The following is a 25,850-nucleotide window of genomic DNA, read 5'->3' as shown; positions in this document are numbered from 1 at the left end:
TTAGGACCAACTATATGTGCCCTTTCGATTGTTAACGGCAGGGGCTGGGCTGGCATACCCAAGGCCTGTGGTAAAGTAATCGAGACAAATTTACTAACATCATCAAATTCAGGTAACTCAGGCAAACCAATGATCCTGATGTTATTGCGTCTGGAGCGATCTTCAAGATCCTCCAGACGCAATTGCATACTGTTGATCTTATCCTCCTGTCTTTGGGATATAATCTCTTGACTATTTACCTGATCTTCCAATAAAGAGATTTTATTCTCTGCTTCCAACATCCTAGATGAGAACTGTTTAACAATAGTTGACGGATTAACGTCTGTCACTACATCGATACTGGTATCAGCCATTTTGACTCTTTTGTCCTTAGACTTTACAGGCATCTTTGGTGAACTGACTCTGACCTGTGATACAAACTTATCCATACAGTGAAGTTAAAAAAAAAAAAAAAAAAAAAAGAGAACATTTTTTTTAAAAAAAAAATACCAGCACCTAACTCTCGCAATCTAGGTCTGGCTACAGTGCACTATAAATGTGAATTAACACCCCTTAAATTATTGATTCCTACAAACAGAAGGAAGGACCCTCTAATGTCCTTCTGATATATTCTCCTTCTGACTTAATGTGTGTAAATGTGTGTGTGTAAGTGATTCTTCTGTGTGTTCTAAGGCAGATAACTGCCAATTGTTTTAACATAAAAGTGAACGAACGATGAGTCTGAATCCTCTGCTGCTTATGCTGAGGGCCCGTGCTCAAATAACAATTATTACTAATGACTTAGACCAATACACGGAGACACCTGATGCCCCACCTCCCCCCCAACTTCAGTGTAATACAACACTGATATATCTAGCAGATTTAACCGTAAGGAACCAGAAAGCCTAACAAGATATCAAAAAATCAGACAATCAGAATACTGGCCCTGATCTAATTGAGGGATTATTTTCTAGCCAGACAAAAAAACTAAAGGAAAAAAATACATAAGAATTTCAGTCTGTGCAATTGTAACAATGGCCAGAGCTTAATCTAGCAATAGACAATATATTCTAAAGAATATTAGCATCCACAACAGACTTTAAGCAAAACCCCATCTCACTTTGCATTTGTCTGTTATAGTTTAAACAAATATATAGCGGTATTAATGCTTTTTATATCGTTTCAATTATCACACTAGAAAAAAAAGTCCCTCCAATAGTCCTAAACAGGGCAATTTAAGAGTAACTGACAAGCTCCTGTTGGTAAAAAAAAAAAAAAGTGTTTCCTCTGGAGCTCTTTATTCCAGTAACATCCACACTATGTAGGCAAACATAGATTTCTTCCAATGGGCTTTTAGGCTCCTAGTACGTCCATTAATACAGCTCTTAGCCAGAAATATATCAAATGCCCACTGCACTGATATGTCCCCTGGAGCCCTATACCTTACAGTTCCAATACCAGAACGTCTGGGCAAAAGAAATGGGTGGTATCAAATTCTCCCCCAGAGTAAGATGATAGTTCTTATATTTTAGAGCCTGACCAGTTCTTTTACCGAGTTCCAAATTACAACACAGGGGCCTATAATGGGAACTGAATTATACACAGTCAGATCCTTAATTGGCAAACCCTTCAATAAGAGTCATCACCAATCCAGCATATTGTCTGAGTGATATGCACAATGATAGAAAAGCATACAGTCAACACTTAGACCAACTCAGCATCTGCCGAATATACTTGTGGTCTCTTAAGAAGCTGCTGCTAGCCGCAATTCTTAAATTGCAGGTCGCCGGCTCCCGTCAAGATACTGCTGCAATATAGGTAAACGACACTCCTCCACCTCTGGGCAGTGAACTCCCACCGGTCCTCTGGTCCTTACGCCTGGCAATGGCTCACGGATCTCCAATGCTGCAGGAGCGGAGCGCGACACTCGGGTTCCTACGCGCGTTAACAGCGCCTCCCACTGCATCGGGTTCCTACGCGCGTCAACAGCGCCTCCCACTGCATCGTGACTGTCCTCCTGCTCGTTGCTTCCAGAGCCACTGCCGATAGAAGGTATGTAAATCTCTAGTGTTGCTTCTTGATCACTGGGCAATCTGTATACTTTATGCCCACCGCCATGCGATAGAATGCTTGGACTTCACAAATGTAAAAGTAGTAAGCGGTACAACCGCTGGCCTTCTCGGCCGATATGGTTTCCACCTCACGCTGACACAAGGCCTCGCTACAGCCAACTGAACCCCAACAAGACAAGGGCTATGAGGCTATGAGTGGGAGCTAAGATTTTCAAAGGTTGATCAACACGCCGACATGGAGCGTGTTGCTGTTAAGCTCTGCCCCCTGACCGGAAATTTCATAGTTTTCTATGTATCTCTAATGGTATTTAACCAAATCAGTCATTTTCTGCTATAACTGAAAAAAAATATCTGAAAAGTTATTAAAGTAGCCAAAGCTTAATTAACCAATATAAGAAAAAAAAATCATCAATATAAAGAGCTTCTCTAATAATGTGGAGATTTTATATCTCTCTAAAGTTAGACTACAGTAGTGAATTCCAAAACCGTATTTCACACTTTAAGCCCAATTCTCTAAAGCTCTCTGCTCTGGTAGCCTTGTCCGTATTACGAGACCACTCAGCGATTGCATTAAAGGCAAAAAACATAATTTATGCTTACCTGATAAATTCCTTTCTCCTGTAGTGTGGTCAGTCCACGGGTCATCATTACTTCTGGGATATTAACTCCTCCCCAACAGGAAGTGCAAGAGGATCACCCAGCAGAGCTGCTATATAGCTCCTCCCCTCTACATCACACCCAGTCATTCGACCGAGAACCAACGAGAAAGGAGAAGCCAAAGGGTGCAGGGGTGACTGGAGTATAATTTAAAAATTTAGACCTGCCTTAAAAACAGGGCGGGCCGTGGACTGACCACACTACAGGAGAAAGGAATTTATCAGGTAAGCATAAATTATGTTTTCTCCTGTTAAGTGTGGTCAGTCCACGGGTCATCATTACTTCTGGGATACCAATACCAAAGCTAAAGTACACGGATGACGGGAGGGACAGGCAGGCTCTTTATACGGAAGGAACCACTGCCTGAAGAACCTTTCTCCCAAAAACAGCCTCCGAAGAAGCAAAAGTGTCAAATTTGGAAAATTTGGAAAAAGTATGAAGAGAAGACCAAGTTGCAGCCTTGCAAATCTGTTCAACAGAAGCCTCATTCTTAAAGGCCCAAGTGGAAGCCACAGCTCTAGTAGAATGAGCTGTAATTCTTTCAGGAGGCTGCTGTCCAGCAGTCTCATAAGCTAAACGTATTATGCTACGAAGCCAAAAAGAGAGAGAGGTAGCAGAAGCTTTTTGACCTCTCCTCTGACCAGAATAAACGACAAACAGGGAAGACGTTTGTCGAAAATACTTAGTTGCCTGTAGATAAAATTTCAGGGCACGGACTACATCTAGATTGTGTAGAAGACGTTCCTTCTTCGAAGAAGGATTAGGACACAAAGATGGAACAACAATCTCTTGATTGATATTCCTGTTAGTGACCACCTTAGGTAAGAACCCAGGTTTAGTACGCAGAACTACCTTGTCTGAATGAAAAATCAGATAAGGAGAATCACAATGTAAGGCAGATAACTCAGAGACTCTTCGAGCCGAGGAAATAGCCATTAAAAACAGAACTTTCCAAGATAACAATTTGATATCAATGGAATGAAGGGGTTCAAACGGAACACCCTGTAAAACATTAAGAACTAAGTTCAAACTCCATGGTGGAGCAACAGTTTTAAACACAGGCCTAATCCTGGCCAAAGCCTGACAAAAAGCCTGAACGTCTGGAACCTCTGACAGACGTTTGTGTAAAAGAATGGACAGAGCTGAAATCTGTCCCTTTAAGGAACTAGCGGATAAACCCTTTTCTAAACCTTCTTGTAGAAAAGACAATATCCTAGGAATCCTAACCTTACTCCATGAGTAACTTTTGGACTCGCACCAATATAAGTATTTACGCCATATTTTATGGTAAATCTTTCTGGTAACAGGCTTCCTAGCCTGTATTAAGGTATCAATTACTGACTCAGAAAAACCACGTTTTGATAAAATCAAGCGTTCAATTTCCAAGCAGTCAGCTTCAGAGAAATTAGATTTTGATGTTTGAAGGGACCCTGGATCAGAAGGTCCTGTCTCAGAGGCAGAGACCAGGGTGGACAGGATGACATGTCCACTAGATCTGCATACCAAGTCCTGCGTGGCCACGCAGGCGCTATTAGAATCACTGATGCTCTCTCCTGTTTGATTCTGGCAATCAATCGAGGAAGCATCGGGAAGGGTGGAAACACATAAGCCATCCCGAAGGTCCAAGGTGCTGTCAAGGCATCTATCAGGACCGCTCCCGGATCCCTGGATCTGGACCCGTAACAAGGAAGCTTGGCGTTCTGTCGAGACGCCATGAGATCTATCTCTGGTTTGCCCCAAAGTCGAAGTATTTGGGCAAAGACCTCCGGATGAAGTTCCCACTCCCCCGGATGAAAAGTCTGACGACTTAGGAAATCCGCCTCCCAGTTCTCCACTCCCGGGATGTGGATTGCTGACAGGTGGCAAGAGTAAGACTCTGCCCAGCGAATTATCTTTGATACTTCCATCATCGCTAGGGAACTTCTTGTCCCTCCTTGATGGTTGATGTAAGCTACAGTCGTGATGTTGTCCGACTGAAACCTGATGAACCCCCGAGTTGTTAACTGAGGCCAAGCCAGAAGGGCATTGAGAACTGCTCTCAATTCCAGAATGTTTATTGGAAGGAGACTCTCCTCCTGAGTCCATGAACCCTGAGCCTTCAGGGAATTCCAGACAGCGCCCCAACCTAGTAGGCTGGCGTCTGTTGTTACAATTGTCCAATCTGGCCTGCTGAATGGCATCCCCCTGGACAGATGTGGCCGAGAAAGCCACCATAGAAGAGAATTTCTGGTCTCTTGATCCAGATTCAGAGTAGGGGACAAATTTGAGTAATCCCCATTCCACTGACTTAGCATGCACAATTGCAGCGGTCTGAGATGTAGGCGTGCGAAGGGTACTATGTCCATTGCCGCTACCATTAAGCCGATCACCTCCATGCATTGAGCCACTGACGGGTGTTGAATGGAATGAAGGACACGGCATGCATTTTGAAGCTTTGCTAACCTGTCTTCTGTCAGGTAGATCTTCATTTCTACAGAATCTATAAGAGTCCCTAAGAAGGGAACTCTTGTGAGTGGAAAGAGAGAACTCTTCTTTTCGTTCACCTTCCATCCATGCGACCTTAGAAATGCCAGTACTAACTCTGTATGAGACTTGGCAGTTTGAAAGCTTGGAGCTTGTATCAGAATGTCGTCTAGGTACGGAGCTACCGAAATTCCTCGCGGTCTTAGTACCGCCAGAAGAGCACCTAGAACCTTTGTGAAGATTCTTGGAGCCGTAGCCAATCCGAAAGGAAGAGCTACAAACTGGTAATGCCTGTCTAGGAAGGCAAACCTTAGATACCGGTAATGATCTTTGTGAATCGGTATGTGAAGGTAAGCATCCTTTAAATCCACTGTGGTCATGTATTGACCCTTTTGGATCATGGGTAGGATTGTCCGAATAGTTTCCATTTTGAACGATGGAACTCTTAGGAATTTGTTTAGGATCTTTAAATCCAAGATTGGCCTGAAGGTTCCCTCTTTTTTGGGAACCACAAACAGATTTGAGTAAAACCCCTGTCCCTGTTCCGACCGCGGAACCGGATGGATCACTCCCATTAGTAAAAGATCTTGTACACAGCGTAGAAACGCCTCTTTCTTTATTTGGTTTGTTGACAACCTTGACAGATGAAATCTCCCTTTTGGGGGAGAGGATATGAAGTCCAGAAGATATCCCTGAGATATGATCTCTAACGCCCAGGGATCCTGGACATCTCTTGCCCAAGCCTGGGCGAAGAGAGAAAGTCTGCCCCCCACTAGATCCGTTTCCGGATCGGGGGCCCTCGATTCATGCTGTCTTAGGGGCAGCAGCAGGTTTTCTGGCCTGCTTGCCCTTGTTCCAGGACTGGTTAGGTCTCCAGCCTTGTCTGTAGCGAGCAACAGATCCTTCCTGTTTTGGAGCAGAGGAAGTTGATGCTGCTCCTGCCTTGAAATTACGAAAGGAACGAAAATTAGACTGTCTAACCTTAGGTTTGGCTCTGTCTTGAGGCAGGGCATGGCCTTTACCTCCTGTAATGTCAGCGATAATTTCTTTCAAACCGGGCCCGAATAAGGTCTGCCCTTTGAAAGGTATGTTAAGTAATTTAGATTTAGAAGTAACGTCAGCTGACCAGGATTTTAGCCACAGTGCTCTGCGTGCCTGAATGGCGAATCCGGAATTCTTAGCCGTAAGTTTTGTTAAATGTACTACGGCATCTGAAACAAATGAATTAGCTAGCTTAAGTGTTTTAAGCTTGCTTGAAATCTCATCTATAGTTATTGAGTCAAGAGTCTCTTCCAGGGACTCGGACCAAAAAGCGGCCGCGGCCGAGACAGACGCAATACATGCAAGGGGTTGCAATATAAAACCTTGTTGAACAAACATTTTCTTAAGGTAACCCTCTAATTTTTTATCCATTGGATCTGAAAAGGCACAGCTATCCTCCACCGGGATAGTGGTACGCTTAGCCAGAGTAGAAACCGCTCCCTCCACCTTAGGGACCGTCTGCCATAAGTCCCGTGTGGTGGCGTCTATTGGAAACATTTTTCTAAACACAGGAGGGGGGGAAAAGGGTACACCGGGCCTATCCCACTCCTTAGTAATTATCTCTGTAAGCCTCTTAGGTATAGGAAATACGTCAGTACTCGCCGGTACCGCATAGTATCTATCCAGCCTACATAATTTCTCTGGGATTGCAACGGTGTTACAATCATTCAGAGCTGCTAATACCTCCCCTAACAGTACACGGAGGTTTTCGAGTTTAAACTTAAAATTAGAAATGTCTGAATCCATTCTATTGGGGTCAGAACCGTCACCTGCAGATTGAAGCTCTCCGTCCTCATGTTCTGCATACTGTGACGCAGTATCAGACATGGCCCTATTATTAACAGCGCACTCTGTTCTCACCCCAGAGTGATCACGCTTACCTCTAAGTTCTGGTAATTTAGACAAAACTTCAGTCATAACATTAGCCATATCCTGTAATGTAATTTGTAATGGCCGCCCTGATGTACTCGGCGCTACAATATCACGCACCTCCCGAGCGGGAGATGCAGGTACTGACACGTGAGGCGAGTTAGTCGGCATAACTCTCCCCTCGTTGTTTGGTGAAAGATGTTCAATTTGTACAGATTGACTTTTATTTAAAGTAGCATCAATGCAATTAGTACATAAATTTCTATTGGGCTCCACTTTGGCTTTAGCACATATAGCACAGAGATATTCCTCTGAGTCAGACATGTTTAACACACTAGCAATTAAACTAGCAACTTGGAAATACTTTTCAAAGTAATTTACAAATAATATGAAAAACGTACTGTGCCTTTAAGAAGCACAGAAAAAAAAAAAATTATGACAGTTGAGTAATAATAAACCGGAGAAACTATTACATCAAATTCTTTCCGGTAAAACACAATTTTAGCAAAGGATTGCCCCCATTAACAATGGATAACTAACCCTGAATAGCAGAAAAAATGTACAGGATATAAACGTTTTTTATCACAGTCAAAGCACAATCTCACAGGTCTGCTGTGAGTGATTACCTCCCTCAAACTAACTTTTGAAGACCCCTGAGCTCTGTAGAGACGAACCGGATCATGTAGGGAAGAAAACAGACTTGTGACTGAATTTTCTGATGCGTAGCAAAAGCGCCAAAATAGGCCCCTCCCCCTCACACACAACAGTGAGGGAGATCAGTAAACTGTCTTAAATTAAATAAAACGACCGCCAAGTGGAAAAAAACAGTGCCCAAAACAATTTTTCACCCAGTACCTCAGATAATTAAACGATTTTAACATGCCAGCAAAAAAACGTTTAACATCAAATAAATGAAATGTCATTAGAAAGCCTGTTGCTAGTCGTTCCCACTGCAAGTTAGGCTAAAGTCTTATGCATACAGTATTATCCCAGTGAAGTGCCATTCCCCAGAATACTGAAGTGTAAATATACATACATGACAGCCTGATACCAGTTGCTACTACTGCATTTAAGGCTGAGCTTATATTATATCGGTATGGCAGTATTTTCTCAGTCAATTCCATTCTCAGAAAATAATATGCTGCTACATACCTCTTTGCAGGTTAACCTGCCCGCTGTCCCCTGATCTGAAGTTTACCTCACTCCTCAGATGGCCGAGAACAGCAAGATGATCTTAACTACGCCGGCTAAAATCATACAAAAACTCAGGTAGATTCTTCTTCAAATTCTACCTGAGAAGGAACAACACACTCCGGTGCTGTTTTAAAATAACAAACTTTTGATTGAAGGTATAAAACTAAGTATAATCACCACAGTCCTCTCACACATCCTATCTATTAGTTGGGTGCAAGAGAATGACTGGGTGTGACGTAGAGGGGAGGAGCTATATAGCAGCTCTGCTGGGTGATCCTCTTGCACTTCCTGTTGGGGAGGAGTTAATATCCCAGAAGTAATGATGACCCGTGGACTGACCACACTTAACAGGAGAAATTACATTGGGAACTGTGTATCTCATTAAGTTTAGTAATATGCTTTATGTTAAGGAGAGACACTTACAATATAATGCTCAGTAAAATAAGCTGAATATCTCTTTCCCTGCCGGCGAGTTTTTGAGAACTGGGCCTTAGAAAGATCTTTTTTCAAGGTTTTTTTGCTTGATCAGTAAAAATTATTTGTGAAACCATCTAGTTTGATATTGCCTCTAAGAAATGTTACCATTGTATGCTTATACAAATGCTTACAGAGCTGCAGAATATTTTGCTGCTTTACAGCTAAATTATAATAATAATAATACACCATTAGCTGAAGCATAGGACACCCGAGCAGAAAATTACCAAACTTAAAAAAAGTGAGTGATTTAAAGATTTTGAAGATGGAGGAGAATAAGTAGGGATGGGTGAATGTGTTTCTATTCGAATTTGAATGTTATTGTAGAAATTCGATTTACATAATAGTTGATACTATTTTGAATTTAAATACTACATTCGAATTCGAATGTAACATTTATACAACACAACTGTTGGATAGAAATACTATTTCAAATTTGAATGTCACATTCAAATTTGAATATTACATTTATTAAACACAGTTGCAGATTAGAAATACTATTTTGAATTCGAATGTGACATTTTGAAAACGAAAATTCAAAAATAGAATGTTATATAAACATTTAAAATTCGATTCAAACAAATGTATCAAAATCAATTTTACATTTCAAATTTTTAGAAACATTCGCCCATCCCTAAGAATAAGTCAAGACTCCAATGAATATCACTTCTCTCTCTCTCTCTCTCTCTCTCTCTCTCTCTCTCTCAAACAAACAAAATAGCAATCCTTTACATACCTTAGTATATTTTAGAAAAGTAACTGACAAATCATATTAATTTATTTAAAGGGACAGTCTACACGAGAAATGTTATTGTTTAAAAAGATAGATAATCCTTTTATTACCCATTCCCCAGTTTTGCATAACCAACACAGTTATATTAATATTTGTGATTACCTTGTATCTAAGACTCTGCAGTCTGCCCCTTTATCTTAGTGCTTTTGACAGACATGTAGGTTAGTCAATCAGTGCAGACTCCTAAATAACTCCAAGGGAGTGAGCACAATGTTATCTATATGACACACATGAACTAGTACTGTCTAACTGTGAAAAACTTTCAAAATGCTCTGAGCTAAGAGGCGGTTTTCAACGGTTTAGAAATTAGTTTTAGCATAGCTAGGTTTAGCTTTTTAAAAATACCACCAAGGGAACAAAGCAAATTTAATGATAAAAGTAAATTGGAAAGTTGTTTAAAATGTCATGCCCTATCTAAATCATGAAAGTTTAATTTTGACTAGACTGCCCCTTTAATACACTTAGGACACCCCAAACACTCAATTAATGAAACACATAACATAAAATTAGGAAACCTATGAACAAAGAATTACTGGTACAAAACCCTTTATCCAAACTGCATGGAACTGGAAAAAGGGATGGATTTCATAATACAGTGTATATATATATATATATATATATATATATATATATATATATATATATATATATATATATATATATATATATATATATATATATATATATCATTTAGCCATATGTCTTATTCTCATGTCTTATTTCTAATCTGTTTATTGGCTTTTTTCAAGGTGTTTTTGCCCCCACATTGGAATTATACTAGGAGAGTACATTTATCCCAATGCAATGAGAGTCCTGTCTTATCAATATTTATCATTCTCCCATATGATTCAGGATCATGTTTATTTGCATATATTTTTTATATATACTTCTTCTGTACATGTTTTCGCCTATACTGTATTAAGGCTGACACTGTTCCTATTTAATGTTCTGCACAACTAGATGTATAATGCTGCACCCAATATAGGTGTTAATTAACCCAATGCTTTAGTTTAGCATTACAGCATACACATCTATTGATCCAGTTTTGCATATTAGTACTTATAGTACTTTATTTGGTTATTGTAGATATGGTTCATTTTGTTTATGGTTATAGACTTTAGGACGCTTATTTACCACTACTGCAATTTTGTTTTATTCATGTTGCCATGGTTATTCAGTTTTGTTAGCTCTTATCATTGGTTGTTGGAGGGTCACATGATTTTGAGCATTGTCCGTTCTCTTAAGATTTGCTCCGCAATGTTATTGACACATTTGGTTGTCTATGTGAAACTCCAATAACAGAATCGGGTTCCTTGCAATTTGATATTTGTTATTTGTTAGTTTTTATGCTATTTCGTTTTGCTAATAGATTGCATACATTTTCGATTACTTGCTTATGATTGGCTTGCTCATGGTCACATGTCTCGCAAGCTTTGCTTATGATGGTTTCTATGACAACCCGGTGCGGCACACTTGACTATCTGGCAATTCCAATCTACAATATTGTGCTATGTTTTATTGTTTCACATTTCTATGCCAATTTATGTTTCTTTATGTATGTTGTTTCACAGGGTTCACTTATTTATTATCTTGGCTGACCGGACTCACGTTGCCCGGGATGATGACGTCACCTGTTGGGGGCGGAGCTACCCGGGAGAGCGTGGATGCCCGGCCAGTTTTACTGTGGTGGCTTGTTGTATTTAAAAGGGTGCTGGGGTAAGTAACATGTAACACTTTTTTGGTCTGAGGACGGACGTTAGGCGTCCGAAAACGTTCACATTTAAAAAGTGATTGAAATAAGGATTCCTTGGAGTGCGCTTTTTCTTATGTTTATTTGCTGTTTTGCTGCACCCAGTGCATTGTTTTAAATTATCTGCTTGGAGTGCAATCCTCTTCTATTTTTTTTTTTATATATATATATATATATATATATATATATATATTATATATATATATATATATATATATATATTTGCATCCATAAAATAAGAACAGGTTTGAGAGTGGATGGGAACAAAAATATCTTATGTCACTTAGACAACATTTACATGCCATAATACAGCTTATACATGCAACCTAAATGCAGTTTCATGTAATATTTACACTTCGTACCATTGGAAAAATAGTACAGTAATGTAATAAGACAGCTATAGTTGTTATTTTAAATGTAGTCTATCATTTACATTTTAGAACACAAAAACCAAACTAAAGATGCAGGCTGAGAAGATTGTGGGCAAAATGGCCATTTGAAATCATTGTATTAAAAATAATTACATTTAAAACAGTCTGGATTTCGGAATAATTTGGATTTGGAATTCTGAATTTTGGGATTTGTACCTGTATAACTAAGGTGTTTTACTATTTTATACCATAAATCACTAATATTTTCAAGAACAAAAAAGTTATCACATCGTTTTTAAATAAACCCTAATTCTGTGTCATACCATGAGCTGAGAGCTGGGACTCCAGCAAACCTGTAATCAAAAGCTCCCCGTCCTTTCTTCATCAAGGTAGCTCCTCCAATGAGGTTAGATCGGATAGTGCTGATGCACTTGACACCCAGGTTTGCCTGCAGGCTCTGTACCAAGTTGAAACTGGTGAAGTAGTTGTCACAGAAGACGACTGAAAGCCATGGCAGTGTTATGGTTTTGCATAACGTTGTCACCAGTTTGGCCCCTAGAGGTAGCACCTGCTCCTTCTCACTGAGGGCCACATTGAAAAATGTGGATGCCCCTTGATAGAGCAGTAGGTCATGGCTGATGCCAGATGAACCGGCCCAGCAGAACAATTTAAAGTCCCACTTGTCTGGCTTGTTGGCAATATATTGGCAGAGAATGCCAGCCATTGTGCCTTTATATGCCACCATGACCTCATCCACACTGTGCTTGTAAGGGCTCTGGGAGTTTTGGAATCTTTGCCTCCTCCTACTGGTCAGGAGTATAATTCCCAGGAGTAATGGATTGTGGACTCTCACCAGCTTTATGAAAGAAAATCTATGCTTATCTAGTAAATTAATTTCATTCATGATGGTGAGAGTCCATGAGCGGGGTGTGTGGGAATAGTGCCCTCCTGACCACTAGGAGGGAGCAAAGGACCCCCCAACACACCAGAGCTTTATATCCCTCCTACTTCCCATTAGCCTCAGTCATACATATAGCCAAATAGATAAGGGGGATAAAGAAAAGCTGGAAAGATAAAGCGGGGCAAAGAATTGCAAAACAAGTACTACCGCCACCTGAACAAAAAGAAAGGGCAGGGCTAGTGAACTTTAAGCATAAATTTTGTTTTCTTTCATCAGATGGTAAGAGTCCACAAGAAATCACATGCAGGAATAAATACCCAACCTATGGAGTCCACAAGAACACTGTGAATAGGGGGGACAAAAAGTGAAGGCAGGAGGTTACAATTAAGGCACTATGGCCCTCAGAACTTACATGCCAAAGAAAGCCTCAGAAGAAGCATACACATCAAAGTGATAAAAAGTGTACAAAGAAGACCAAGTAGCTGCCTTACAAAGCTGATCAATAGAAGCCTATGAAAGGCCCAATAAGTATAAACTGTTCTACTGGAATGAGCAGTAATTAGCTCAGGGGGAGTTATCTATGCAACCAAATAAGCCTTGTGAATTAAGGCTTTAAGCAAAGCTGCTAAAGTAACATCTGTAGATTTCTGACCCTTGTGAGACACAGAAAATTGAACAAGAAAGAAAAGAAAATCTAAAATCAAAGGACACATCCTCTGCCACAGTAGCAGGGTCCTGAAAGTATTTTAAGAAAGAGAATCTGCAGAGTCAGAAACACTCCTTTCATCAATGGGTAACCTGAAGAACTAAAGGCTAAAGAGGGACCACCTTTAAATCCCTGGAGGCTTATCATCTGCAGGTAAACATGTTAAAACCTTAGGTAATCCTTATGTTTTGGAGAACATTCAGATGTTCTCCTGGGAGCAACCTTGATAAGGTATAAACCCTTTAACACTCTGAAGCGCAGAAAAACCTTGTTTAGGATTAGCAATAAACTCGGCACATGAGGTATAAAGCAGAGCAGGGGGACATACCGAATAATCCTTACAAAGCAAACACAAACCGGAAGGTAATAAAGTAACAGATGGTCTCCCTTCTAAATGATCAGCCGGAGGACCAGAGGCCTGAGCTGCACCAGTTTGCTCCATAGCATGAGTAATGAATTAGCTTGAAGTGACAGTCTACTCCAGAATTTTTATTGTTTAAAAAGATATATAATCCCTTTATTACCCATTCCCCAGTTTTGCATAAGCAACTCGGTTATATTAATATACTTTTTACCTCTGTGATTACCTTGTATCTAAGTCTCTGCAGACTCTGCTGACTCATAAATAACTCCACGGAAGTGAACACAATCTTATCTTTATGGCCTACATAAACTAGCACTGTCTAGCTGTGAAAAAACTGTCAAAACGGACATGTATTTTAGTCAATCAGTGCTAACTCCTTGGTAAATCTACGGGAGTGAGCTCAATGTTATCTATAAGGAACTAGTGCTTTCAAGCTGTGAAAAACTGTCAAAATGAACTGAGATGAGAGGCAGCATTCAAGGGCTTAAAAATTAACATATGAGCCTACCTAGGTTTAGCTTTCAACAAAGAATACCAAGAGAACAAAGCAAATTTGATGATAAAAGTAAATTGGAAAGTTGTTTAAAATTGCATGCCCTATCTGAATCATTAAAGTTTAATTTTGACTATACTGTCCCTTTAAGTATCAAAGATAAACAGTAGCAAATAGGCAGTACTAATAGCCAGTGGGCTTATAAGGATCAGGTACTTGTCTCTAGAGCCCATCCTAAGCAGTTAGAGCACGATGCCAAGGATCCGAATAAGTTACAGCATTGACAACCCAGGGTATTGGTGGACAAGTCCACATTTTACCTGGGGAGGGCTGTGGATCCAAAAGAAGCACCACACTCTAGACTGGGGGATTGGTGGACAAGTAAAAATTTCACCTGGCCTGCAACATTTCTCACAGAGAAAAGACCTTTGCCTGCATGGCTAATAACTCCTCGTCTACCTGATATGTTACTGTAAGGAGGATTCGGATCTCAGATTGGTTAGAGGATCCTCTTTCAAATACTGAGTTGATCTTGCACTTCACTTTCACCTAATTCCTCATCAAGGAGGCAGAAGAAAATGACCAAGGAAGTGGGATGGATTTAAAGCTCTGGTGTGTTGGGGTGTGTTTTGCTTCCTCCTAGTGGTCAGGAGGGGAATATTCCCTCATGTGATGTAGATTAAATAGGCATCAACAGTCCCTACTCTTTCCCAGTGCTTCTCTAAAATACTTTGGCGTGTGCCACAGTATTACGCATAGACAGAGGCATTTCCTTAGATATATTGTTGTTGGTGTGAGGCTCTTTACAGAGCTACCTAAAGACAATATACAACACACACTGCAAATATGAAAAGATAAGAAAAGATTATCCTCTTTCAAATGAGAGGCCCCATGCCAGACAACAATATTTTTTTTTTATTGGCATAATATTCTCATGGGTGGTTTGAAGATCTATATGACTTTTTGATGGATATGTGGTATACTGAATGTTATAATAATATTCTGTACCGTTAACCATCTAATTCTAATGGCGTTTCTATAAGTGACTGCAATATTAGTCCTGTATTATATGGAGAAAGCTCACACACCTTTAAAAACTTACAATAATTATTTAAGTATTTTATTGAATAAATTAGCATGAGCGATGAAATAGGGTATCTGAGACACAGGAACTTATATTGCAAGTTTTTGAGCAGTATGCAAAATACAATCCTTTGACAAACTTTTACAGTTTAGTGCTTACATATTTTAACCTCTTCACTGCTAAATTATTTTACACCCCTGAACGGAAGCATTATGTAGTATTTTGCACTGATCATATTTGTCATCAATTTTAGTATGTGTGTGTGTGGGGGGTGTACATTTTCAAACTGCAACTTTAAATATAAAAGCTGAAGTTATCTTTATGAAAGCTGCTCACCAATGTTCTTTTCCCCCCACAGTCCTGGGTGCTTACCAGAATTCATAGAAAGCTGCATTTGCTTTCAGTGACTCAGGCAGTTAATCCCAGGCAAGTCTCGGTGCAAAGCCCAAAGGAAACTTTACATAAAATATGAACACAACACATAAGCACTCACTGCATGCACACAGCTAGTGTAGTTAATGTATGTGGATGGACATATGAAGAAGCACTGGACCTGTGTGGCTAAGACGGTTTATATAAATATATAGTCAAGTTGCTTACCACAGTATGTTGTCTAAGGAAGCAGGAATCAAAGCCCCTAAACTTACACATAGATTTCACTACGTTAATGTTTCTTTAAAGGGACACTGAACCCAATTTTTTTTCTTTCGTGAGTCAGATAGAGCATGCAATTTTAAGCAACTTTCTAATTTACTCCTATTATCAATTTTTTTTTTTTTTTTTTTTTAGTTTTCAAAAAGGTTTATTGAAATTGTCATTAATACAAATGAGAAAAAGCGAGTAACTATAAATTGACAGTGTGAGGACACAGACTACCCTCAAATCAGCATAATATTACATAGGTAAAATAGATAAAACTCTGTTCTAAACGATACCAAAAACTCAGTAGCTAGTCATAAACCATGATGGTACCTTATATCTTGTATGAAGGAGACTCCAAGGTATCAATTTTTTTTTGTTCTCTTGCTATCTTTATTTGAAAAAGAAAGTCCAGAACCCTGGACAGCACTTGTTTATTGGTGGATGAATGTAACCACCAATCAGCAAGAACAACCCCGGTTGTTCACCAAAAATGGTCCGGCATCTAAACTTACATTCTTGCTTTTCAAATAAAGATACCAAAAGAATGATGAACATTTGCTAATAGGAGTAAATGAGAAAGTTGCTTAAAATTGCATGCGCTATCTGAATCACAAAAGAAAAAAAATTGGGTTCAGTGTCCCTTTAATATACACAAGTAGAGAGCCAGGACAATCAGGATGTCAACAGTGACTGATACATTTTAACAGCAACATATGTGTTCCAAGTTTTATTCTTTGTAATAAAAATTAAATATTAGTGATAGATTTAAGTTCAATATTTTTATGTACCTAAAATGAAAATGTATTCTCCATATGGGGAAAGGAGCTTTGCTAATCCTGAGAGTTACTGCTAATATTCTGTGCACCACAGATGCTATACGTTACTAGAGATTCAAAAAACATCTCTCTGTGTCTCAGTTGTAGGAACGTAAAAAAGCAAATCTACATGGAAAACATATGTTAAACTGTAAGCAGAACCCCTGCTGTATTTCTTTGTTTTTAAATTCAGGAAACAAACAAATCTAAACAATAAGAAAATACAGTGTATTCATTTCCTGCTGATTATTTATATTGTAATTCCTGTGAACAAAGAGTTGCTCTTGGGAAATTACACAGAAACAGAAGTAATCCAGAGATGTTTAGCATCATGTTATTTTAATTTACAAATGTTACTATAGTAATGTGCACATATGAGAATGATAGTGTGCAATTTATATTAAAACAAGTATTTAGCAATTTACCGTGAAGATTAACACTATCTACCTTAATAAAAGCAACAGAATAATTTCAGTACTCAGCATCTCCATTTTTCATGAAAGTCATTACATCCTAAGAAGCTTGATACAAAATACTTCATTAAAACGACACTAATCCCAATTTTTTGATTCAGACAGAGCATGCAATTTTAAGAAACTATCTAATTTACTCTTATTATCAATATTTCTTAGTTCTCTTGGTATCTTTATTTGAAAAGCAGGAATAAAAGCTTAGGAGCCGGCCCATTTTAGGTTTAGCACCTGGGTAGCGCTTGCTGATTGGTGGCTAAATGTACCCACCAATAAGCAAGCGCTATCCAGGGTGCTGAACCAAAAATGGGCTCGTAGGCTTTCATACCTGCTTTTTCAAATAAAGATACCAAGAGAACGAAAAGCTTAACTTATGCTTACCTGATAAGTTTCTTTTCTTCAAATGGAAAGAGTCCACAGCTGCATTTATTACTTTTGGGAATTCAGAACCTGGCCACCAGGAGGAAGCAAAGACTCCCCAGCCAAAGGCTTAAATACTCCTCCCACTTCCCTCACCCCACAGTCATTCTGCCGAGGAACAAAGAACAGTAGAAGAAATATCAGGGTAAAAAGGTGCCAGAAGAACAAAAATAACAGACGCCCCACGGAAAAAATACGGACGGGGAGCTGTGGACTCTTTCCATCTGAAGAAAAGAAAATTATCAGGTAAGCTCGGTGCCAACCCAATCCGCTCCTTCAAAATAAGGCACTCCCAAGGAGAATCCCCTGGGACCTGGAACAGAGAAAAGAGCAATAGATCCGTAGGAAAACCTGCCACAGCTCTCTTAGACAGTCTCTATGTAGAGAGATCAAATTCCAGCAGGTGGAACAGAGCCCACAGAGGAGCAGATGCTGCCCCTTACAGAAATAAGCCACCTGATCCAACCTCCTACACACAGGGCAGGACAAAGACCCCCCCAGAGAGAGGAAACCCCAGCTCATAAAGAAGACAAACTATCCCCTCAAAAGGAGTCAAACCATAAGTTAGGAGCGCTCAAAGGCTAAAGGTGTATAAATGATTAGACCTTAAGCCTTTGAGCACTCCTAACTTATGGTTTGCTGATTTTGATATTAGTATATTTAATATTATATTTGATACCTAAACGTGGGGGATACTTAGGTTTATTTAGGAGCTTGGTTTACTATACTCAGCACACACTCCTCTGATTGTTTGTCATGTTATCCACTCAAAAGGGAAGGGCACAGCTAAGAACAGCGTACATGTCCACAAGACATGAAGCCATAGTATGATCAAAACACGGACCGAATGAAAAATCATCCAGACACTACTGTTGACCCAACAGAGAAAAAACTCCCCATTGAGGAGCACACTCCGTCCGAAAGACAAGTCAGGCCTTAAAGTTTATAAACAGTACCCGGAGGTGGATGTGAACTCTGGCCTTCCTACTTGCAAGCCCAATGAACTAGCCCCTATGTCGCAACATAGGGTCCCTGAACAAAACTGGGGCGTCCCAAACCAGTCCACAGGATCATAAGTCTTTAGACATCCAAGAAGGATCCAAGAATCGTCCTAGAATGAACGACACCCTCAGGAAACACACAATACCCCGTCTGAAGCAATCAGACCTCACAGGGGAAAAGAACCCGGGAATGCGGAGAACGGGTACAGGACTCACTCATAATTCCCAGCCCAAAGGGAAGAGAAAACCCTTAGCCGCAGGTCAATGCCCCCCCCCCCCCCCCCAGCAAGGTACTAGGCCGCAACAAAGTCACGCTATTTCTCTAAAGCCCAAAGGCCCTCAGGGCAACACTAAGGGAAAAGAAAACGAGAACAGAGTCATCCGAAAGAGAGTAGAAATAAAGGCTAGTCTCCACAATCCTTTCAGATTAACGTTCCAGAGGACCACACCCAAGGGAAAAGAATGCAAGCATCCCGAACCCAGGCAGAAAAAAATCCCCTAAGCAAAAAGCTTGGAAAGAGAGACAACACCTCCTATCGCCCCTGATATGGAGACAACTAGCTCCCGAAGGAAGACAGAGCCTCACGGCCTTCACTTCCTAATTAAGCGGCCAAAGCCGCCAGAAAAAACGGACGAAGTCCAGAAAGTCTCGACCCAAAGGAAGAGAACCTCTAAAAGGAACAAGTCCTAAAAGGACACTTCCAAAGAGACCATGAAAGGCAAAACCGTAAGAACGGCGGTATGAAGGACCTAAATCCTCCAAGCCTCCAACCCACAATGGGAAGGAACACTCTAGTTCCCGGAAAAATCGGAAATGACCGAGAATGTCGCAGCGGATCTCAACGGAGTCCCGGCCCACTAGATAGAAAGGCAAATGAGGACTGAACCAATCCCCCATGCTCCACTGACCCTCAAGTCCTCTCAGGATGTTATTTGAAGCTTGTAAAATAAAAAAAAAAAAACAACAAAAAATCATATTGTGATCACTAGGCACCCTCACCGGACCAATCGGACATAAAAAGGTGCTATGTGTCTGAACTAGGCCTCAAAGACAGAAAAAATTGTACCCACTCAGGACCACCCTAAAACCAAGGGCCCCAGCACTGTCAAGGCCACATAGTCTCCTCCGATGATGGAGGGATAAAGAACAGTCAGACAGACTTTTGTAAACAGTGCGACCACAAAATCGCGAGTATCAATTCCAGAGAAGAAAGTTCCAGAAGGAAACATCACACCACAACATGAGCTTTAGACCAAATAAAAAATCATCCTCACCGGATGAAAATAAAGGATAAGGCAACCCGTAGGTTATCGCCCAGGAAGAACAGACAGACCCGCAGGACCAGCCCAACAGGGGTCCGAGACTTCCAAGCTCAGAACTGGAAAAGGATACACAAATAACAAAGAGTATTAGAAGACTGGACCAGGCGATTCCACGCTTGACCAGCCCTGGTTAACGAAACACGGACAATATCGTAAGCACACTCCCGGGAGGTGCAGATGTGCCAGCACCAAAGATATGGTCATGTGGAACTGTGTCGTAAACTCCTGTGGGAACAGGCCACACTCCCTAGAAATGATAAGTAGCGTTTGGGTTACCTGCATGCGTAGTAAGAGATGGTGGTAGGGAACTCGTCTCGTGAGAAATAGAATCCCCAGAGGCGGATGGCTCAGTGGGCACCAGATTACCCGATCTCGAGGAACAGAGCACTCTAAAACGGCATTCGGAACATCACTGATGGGCATGTACCACTCGGGCCAATTCATATTCTTGGCAAGAAGTAGAGTCTGAATCAGAGACATCTGTCTCCAAGAATCCTCCATAACTGGGACACTGGGACATAGGCTGTTATGTTCCAAAATAGCCATGAGCCGAAGCAACACTACACAGTAGCAGACAGAATCACATAACAAACATGATTATAAACCCCCCTGTTCAATAATCCCCCTTGGGAGATATAAACCATTGATTCCTGGATACAAAAAGGAGCCTCATTGAGACCTTATGTTAAAGTTATCCCCGAAAGGTTGTAGCCCCTCTCGGATAAACAGTTGAAATTACAATACATCCATAATGAAAGTAAATTGAAACGATCTTACCGGAATCTACGCCGTGGAACAGGAACACGGCCCTTCAAGTGTGACAGATAGTAGCGTGGCTTCTGCCATGGGCTTGAGAGAAAAAAGTAGGCAGCGAAACTCGTCAACGCTGATTGCTTGTGGAGCTGTTAATATGAGTCGGGATGGTTTCGCAGAAAGACTCTCACTGCATCTCTGGACTCTAACTTTCATTCATGCGCTCACTGAGAGGATAACAGGACTACTTAAAACTCCAGTCCCATGCCAAAGAGTACTACCCTCCATAATAGATTATTGAAAACTTCTGACACTTCTCTGCCAACCTCCTGGGACGAAAGCCAAAGAATGACTGGGTGATGAGGGAAGTGGGAGGAGTATTTAAACCTTTGGCTGGGGTGTCCTTGCCTCCTCCTGGTGGCCAGGTTCTGAATTCCCAAAAGTAATGAATGCAGCTGTGGACTCTTTCCATTTATGAAGAAGAAAAAAAATAGAAAGCTGTTTAAAATTGCATGCTCTATCTGAATCATAAAAAAAAAATCTGGGAATAGTATAGTCAATAGTATTTTGGGGCTCTATAGAATTTTTTTAAATGATTTTCTGTGCCATATGCACACACTCAATGCACATGCACAGGTGCCAATCGCTAGGTACATTCAATAGGGACGAAATATCAAGCTCCAAATGGAGCTGGATGCCCCTGTTTCCGTGCGAGCCTTCAGGCTTGCTGGAAACAGCAGTTATGAAGCAGCGGTCTAAAGACCGCTGCTCCAAAACTTGTCTGTCTGCTCTGAGACTGCGGACATTAATTCGCCTGATCCTATACAATCAGGCTGATTGACACCCCCTGCTAGTGGCCGATTGGCCGCGAATCTGCAGGGGGCAGCATTGCCCAAGCAGTTCACAATAACTGCTTGTTTAATGATAAATGCAGACAGCGTATGCTGTCAGCATTTATCGATGTGTGGCGGGCATGATATGCTACATCGCATCATGTCAGCTCGCACTTTCATGAATCCGCCCCCAAGCATTAACAAAAATCCATACAATCTGTACTTACAGTATGTTAGTGTGAAGTTTTCAACATTTTAAGCATTCCAGCCAGCTTAACAAATAATATGGACTTTTTTAATATTTATTTATATACATATATTTTTTCTATCACCCACATAAAAAAGGAGAAAATGTATTAAAAAAGCACACAGCCTAAATAATAAAATGGAACCTTATACAGTAGAATCAGTTGTATATTTCCATTTATGAATGATCATATGGTGAGAGGTACTTCTTGTTAAAACTCACTGGATGGCCCAAATGCTAGCCTTAGTGTACCTATCAGCAAGTGAGAATTAGCATGAAGTAGATAACTGAGAATGCCATATTTATTTTAGTTCACGCTAATAATTGGCTAAGAAACATACATTTTATAAATATTTATTATTATTAGTATTATTATTAATATAGTGCTTCTAAGCAATACAAGAAAAACAGAAATGATCTAAACACAAAGTCTTAATTTATACCTGGCAGTATGCCACTATAACATCAGCACTGCAGCAAGTAATAATACCTTTTTCACTGGACTGACAACACATTTTAAAATACTAGTGGCAATTTATTCTCCGCTCGGACCAATACTGACTCATATGCTGTAATTTACAAATTATATTTTGAAACACACAATGGATAAAAAGACGGAGATTGGGGTTCTGATTGTATGGACAGGGAGGGGTTGTTGTAAAATCATGGAGGGATCTGAGTTGAAAGATGCAGGGAGTCTGACAATAGCCTGTATATAAATATAGGTGGGGACAAATGCAATTGATCAGCAGAACAAATTTGTCATCTTAACGTATAATGCTCACCTAGAAAGTAGCTATAATCTTATAATAAATCAAGGTCAATGAAAAAAAAAAAGACAGGGAAGCTTATTTACACAGTAACTTAAAGGTACATTTTCTTTCATGATTCAGATAGAGAATATAATTTAAAAAAAAAAAGTTTCTATTTTACTTTATTGTCAAATTTGCTTTGTTTCTTTGTTATTCTTAGTTAAAGAGATATCTAGATAGGTAGTGTGCACATGTTTGGGGTACTGCATGACAGGGAATAGTGCTGTCATCTAGTGCTAGCTAATCAATAACATTGTTGCAAAACTGCTGCTAGATGGTGCTGCAGACACTTGCACGCTCCTGAACTTACCTTAATGTTAAAGGGATGTGTTACTGGAAGAGACAAGTCTTATCACTGTCATTTGTTGAGGCCAATTAGAGACAAAAATTTAGCAAGGCTAGGTGTGTTAGGTCTTTCATGTTTTCTTCAATTATATATACATACATAATACATATACATACACTGTATTTTATATACATACATAATACATATACATACACTGTATTTTATATACATACATAATACATACTGTATTTTATATACATACATAATACATATACATACAATGTATTTTATATACATACATAATACATATACATACACTGAATTTTATATACATACATAATACATATACATACACTTTTATATACAGTCATGCATTTCTGTCAGATAATGCCCCACTTCAACCAGACAATGATTGCAATTACAAATGTTTAGGCATTCTCATGTTTATTTCTTTTGTTTGTATTGGTATGACACAAAAAAGTGGAGAGAATAAAAGCCAAATCTAACACATTCCCCGCAAAACTCCAAAAATGGACTGGACAAAATGATTGGCACCATCAATTTAATATTTTGTAGCACAGCCCTTGGAAAAAATAACTAAAATCAATCGCTTCCTGTAACAATTAATGAGTTTCTTACACCTCTCTACTGGAATTTTGGACCAATCTTCTTTAGACAACTGCTCCAGGTCTCTCAGATTGGAAGGGTTCCTTTTCCCAACTGAGATCTGGACTCATTGCTGACCAGTTCAGTACTCTTCAGCGCTTTGTCTTAAACCATTTCTGGGTGCTTTTTGACCTGTGCTTTGGGTCATTGTTCTGCTGTAAGATCCATGACCTCTGACGGAGACTCAACTTTCTGACACTGGGCCCTACATTGCACCACAGAATTATTTGGTAGCCTTCAGATTTCATAATGCTATGGACACGCTCAAGACATCCAGTGCCTGAAGCAGCAAAGCAACCCCAAAACATCAGTCAACCTCCACCATGTTTGACTGTAGGGGCTGTATTCTTTTCTTTAAAAGATTAATTTCTTTTTCTGAAATGAATGATGGGCTATACCAAAAAGTTGTAGTTTAATTTCATCTGTTCACAACACATCCTCCCAAAAATTTTTTGGCTTCCTTGGGTAAGTTTTCGCAAAGCTCTAATCTAGCGTTTTTATGTTTCTGTGTCAGCAGTGGGGTCCTCCTGGGTCTCCTACCATAGCGTCCCTTTTCTTTCAGATGGCAATGAATAAAGCGAGCTGACACATTTGTACCCTGTGCCTGAAGGTCAGATTGAATTTGTCTGGAAGTTGATAGAAGTTCTTTATCCACTATTCGAACAATCCTTCATTGCGATCTTTGATCAACTTTTCTCTTTCGTCCACGTCAATTAGCTACAGTGCCATGGGATGTAAACCTCTAGACAATGTTGCACACAGTGGACACAGGAACATTAAGATCTCTGGAGATGGACTTGTAACCTTGAGATTGTCCATGATTTTCCACAATTTTTGTTCTCAAATCCTCAGACAAGTCTTTGCTGCTTTTTCTCTTCTCTGTGCTCAGTGTGGCACACAAAGATACACAACATAAAGGTTGAGTAAATTTTTCACCATTTTAACTGGTTGCCGATGTGATTTCTATATTGTCAGCAACTGTTAATTGATACAGGTAAGTATAATTACAAATTACAGGAGCATCACAAACTTGGAATACAATTATTTCTTACAATTTTGAGAAGGTGCCAATTTTGTCCAGTCCATTTTTTGGAGTTTTGCGTGGAATGTGTCAGATTTGTCTTTTTTTCTCCACTTTTTTGTGTCATACCATTACAAACAAAAAGAAATAAACATGAGAATGCCTAAACATTTGTAATTGCAACAATTTTCTGGGCGAAGTGGTACATTATCTAAAATGCAGGGGTGTCAACATTTTTGGCCATGACTGTATATGTGTGTGTGTATATATATATATATATATATATATATATATATATATATATATATATATATATTGTGAACAAATAAGTGGAAGCTGAGAAAAGCGCTCTATATGGTAACACAATGTCACTAAGAAAAAGGTAATGAAGTATAACGCATAATCAAATAATAAATAAGATAATAAAAATGTACAATACATGTAGCCTCTGATGAAGAAGGTATAATTGTTGAAACCTTTCAAACGTGTCAGATCTTTTTTTATAAAGTACATTGCCGATTTTTAAACCGCAGAGCATACTTTCACGCAGGAGTGAAGGTTTTTTGGGAGACCAGCTTTATTTTCACTCTGGATATTGATTACAGGTCTATATGTTACCTCATTTCATTGAGGTCTTCTATGTGAGTGTACATTTCTTCTGTTGACACACAGTGTATGTACTTTTATGAGTGCCAACAGTGTTGCACTATTATTGGATATTGTTCTGTCTTTTGATCTTATATATATGTCACCTAAGATTCACTACTTCTGAGTGCATCTAAGGGGGAATTCCAATACAGATATAGACTTGGAGGAAGGATCCCACCACAGACCCTGACCGGGTTCTTGCTTGACACTTACCTCATTCTGATTGAGGTTGTATTCTGTGAGTATACACCCTAAGAGGTCTTGCTGGATGTTTTCACATTCAAGATAGAAGGGATCACTTGGGACTCTCGTTAAATTCACGCCTCACACTTTGTCTCATTACCTCGCTCACCTTATGTATTTGGTGTTATTGGTGACATCATCCTGGACTTTCTAGTTTCACCTTGTTATGTGTTTATACATGTATACATACCCCATTTATCAATATTTTTATATTTTTTGTATTGTACATTTTTATTATCTTATTTATTATTTGATTATGCGTTATACTTCATTACCTCTTTTTTAGTGACATTGTGTTACCATATAGAGCGCTTTTCTCAGCTTCCACTTACTTGTTTACAATGTTTTCTATAAGGAATATCTAGGAAAAGGGTATTCCGCTTTTGTGGTTTCTTTGTGTTTAGAAGCTTGTAGGATGCATTATTTTACTAAGTGCTCTATAAGTGGTATAGATAAGT

General features: G+C 39.6%; 1 protein-coding gene across 2 annotated transcripts in view; it reads right to left on the bottom strand.

Moving 5' to 3' along the window:
• XRCC4 (X-ray repair cross complementing 4) overlaps nucleotides 1-25,850 on the bottom strand; it is a 984,771-nt gene that overhangs the window by 759,984 nt on the left and 198,937 nt on the right. The window lies entirely within an intron of this gene.

Source organism: Bombina bombina, chromosome 2 (assembly GCF_027579735.1).
Source record: "Bombina bombina isolate aBomBom1 chromosome 2, aBomBom1.pri, whole genome shotgun sequence".
NCBI lineage: Eukaryota > Metazoa > Chordata > Amphibia > Anura > Bombinatoridae > Bombina > Bombina bombina.
The sequence above is the reverse complement of the archived record's forward strand: the minus strand, read 5'-3'. Positions and strand labels throughout refer to the sequence as shown.